Here is a 2,410-nt window from a genome sequence, read left to right as displayed (position 1 = left end):
TGCACAGGGGCCTGCTCTGTTTAATCTGAAGGCCCCGAGCAAGTTTAATTTACCTGGCAACGCAAGCTAGCTGAAATATGATTGGTTAAAAAGTCTACCATAATAAATAAGTTATTTATCGAGTGGCTTTCAATGTTATTTAAAATAACATTGAAAGCCACTCAACTCAGTGGAAATAATATGATGTAAAGAATACAGAGAATAATTTTGTTTACATATTTAGGAAAATAAAATAACAAATTATAAAATAACATAAAATACATAAAAGTAAATTTACTTTTCTGAGAATGTTTAGGCCAGCAGAGGAGGCCTTGCTGGCCCTCAGGGTCCGCCACTGATTCTATTAATTATTCGGGATATTTTTCCTTATTGTGCTAACATGTATAACTGTTATAATCAGTCAATGTGTACTGATTATTGGGGACCTGTGTTATGGTTTACCTGCATCATCAAATACAAATAAATCTTGAAATGAGAATGTTATCCTACTGTCCATGTTTATTTAGAGCTAATCACACCCGATTTCGGTATTTCCAAGTAAATGTGTTGTTTTGAGCAATTTTCATAGCAGGCCGTTTTAAATGTGAAACGAAGGTTGTCTGTGATTCAGATGAGAATTCAGCAAGTTTTACAAGGGTGAACGCTAGGTGAGCACCCCCTCCCTTCCCCCACCACCACTCTACCCCAAATTGACAAAACACGACCGTCAGTGGCAGTCACCAAGTGGCGACAAAGGCTAACGCCATTCCACCACGCGAAAACTACACCGAGCAATCGAAAGACACGCTGGCATTTATCATTGTTATCGATAAACAGACAAGAAGACGTAGTGCACTGTGAAATCCACTCACCCTCCAGTCGCCCCCCTTCGTCGCTCGGCTTTGGCTTCCGTGGGGAAAGCAAAACAGCATACGACGGGAAGCTAACTGCTCAGCCTTAGCCGCAAAAGATGACATTGACATCGAACCAAAAGCGGTAAATGAGAGGCAACGCGAAAGCCGAGCACACACATTGCAACACCGCCATGGATCGTCGAAGGTTTCCCCTCCTCGACGGTTATCGTTAAAAACGTATAAAGGAAAGCGGAGGTCTCGCCGACGGTTTCCAGACAAAGCTAGCGTGGCTAACGAGCTAGCATCAGGCAAGCCTCAGCAGTCTCAGCAGCCTCAGCTGTGCGAGGGGGGTCACGTGACGCGACGCTGCCTTTGAGGTCGTCTTTTAACGTGGGATATTTTAACGTCTTTCGCTAACCCCGGTAGCCCCCAAGGCCGTGTTTGCGGTTGCTTTTTCCGCTTTTTTAAAAATCAGTATTACGCATTTGTCATCCCTATGAGAGAAAGTGGAACAAGGGGGATGTCATCGAGCACGTCTTAATGATATAGTCTTTATTCTGATGATGTAAGATAAGATGATGAAAATGCCAGGCACACTCTTTTTTTAGGGGGGGAACTTTTTTGTCAACTTGTCATGACGTTTGATTAAAGACAAGTTGCAGGGGTACTTACTTTTTTTCACAAGCTCACGGGTCATACAATTGAAGGTTGCCATTGCAATTGATTTTCATATAACGTGTTTTCTTAACAAACAACAACATTAATTTGAAATCAGGAGTGTCAAATCTTAGTTTACAGGTATTGTCCGGTTCATGTTCAGAAAGAACTCGATGAAAATAAATGTTTGTAAAGCCGAAGAAAAACGATCATTTCGGTACAGATTTTCTTAAACTTGATGAAAATAAATGTTTGTAAAGCCGAAGAAAAACGATCATTTCGGTACAGATTTTCTTCCAAAATCACGAGACGAAACCTACGGAGCCCCTAAGGCAGCGGTCCCCAAACTTTTTCCTGTGAGGGCCGCATAAGCTTTCGCTTCTGTGATGGGGGGGCCGGGGTCAGTCTGGAACAGAAAAAGGGTGACCGCAAGAGTACGGAAATGTAAAAATGGATTGTTTTCCAGAAACCCACACAAAATGAAGCCGCCTCTTGACAGATGAGACTGACAGACGTTTCTTTGCGCTGAAAGAAACAAAAACAAAAACATCGTTTGTCCACTTTGGGTTAAATACCCTGCATTCTATTTTTCTCTTACCGAACCATTTCGCCATGATCCCGTTCTCTGAGAGAGGCGCCGGTTTCGGATTTTTTTTTTCTGGCGTTGCCAGATAATGGCACAGAAAGATGCACCAAATGTCACCTTATTGTATCTGTGTTTATGAAATAGTTACTAATTAATAGTTAATAATGAAAACGGTTCAGAACTAAGGAACATTTTATTGCAAAAGCCCAACTTTATGATCAAAGACAAATCCACATCGATGAAAAATAAATCAAAATACTCTGTGGTATTGTCAGGGGGCCGGACCAAATGCGGAGGCGGGCCGGATCCGGCCCGCGGGCCGTAGTTTGGGGAC

The 2,410-nt window shown here is 42.4% G+C and overlaps 1 protein-coding gene across 1 annotated transcript in view; it reads right to left on the bottom strand.

Moving 5' to 3' along the window:
* LOC109527153 (E3 ubiquitin-protein ligase MARCH2-like) overlaps window positions 1-1,246 on the bottom strand; it is an 11,307-nt gene extending 10,061 nt beyond the window's left edge. The window contains exon 1 of the mRNA XM_019888891.1: window positions 852-1,246. The gene's annotated coding sequence lies outside the window, so the exon portion shown is untranslated. The remainder of the gene's footprint in view (window positions 1-851) is intronic.
* Between the last annotated feature and the right edge of the window lie 1,164 nt (window positions 1,247-2,410).

This window comes from Hippocampus comes, unplaced genomic scaffold (genome assembly GCF_001891065.2).
Source record: "Hippocampus comes isolate QL1 unplaced genomic scaffold, H_comes_QL1_v1.1 scaffold228, whole genome shotgun sequence".
Classification (NCBI taxonomy): Eukaryota; Metazoa; Chordata; class Actinopteri; order Syngnathiformes; family Syngnathidae; genus Hippocampus; species Hippocampus comes.
The sequence above is the reverse complement of the archived record's forward strand: the minus strand, read 5'-3'. Positions and strand labels throughout refer to the sequence as shown.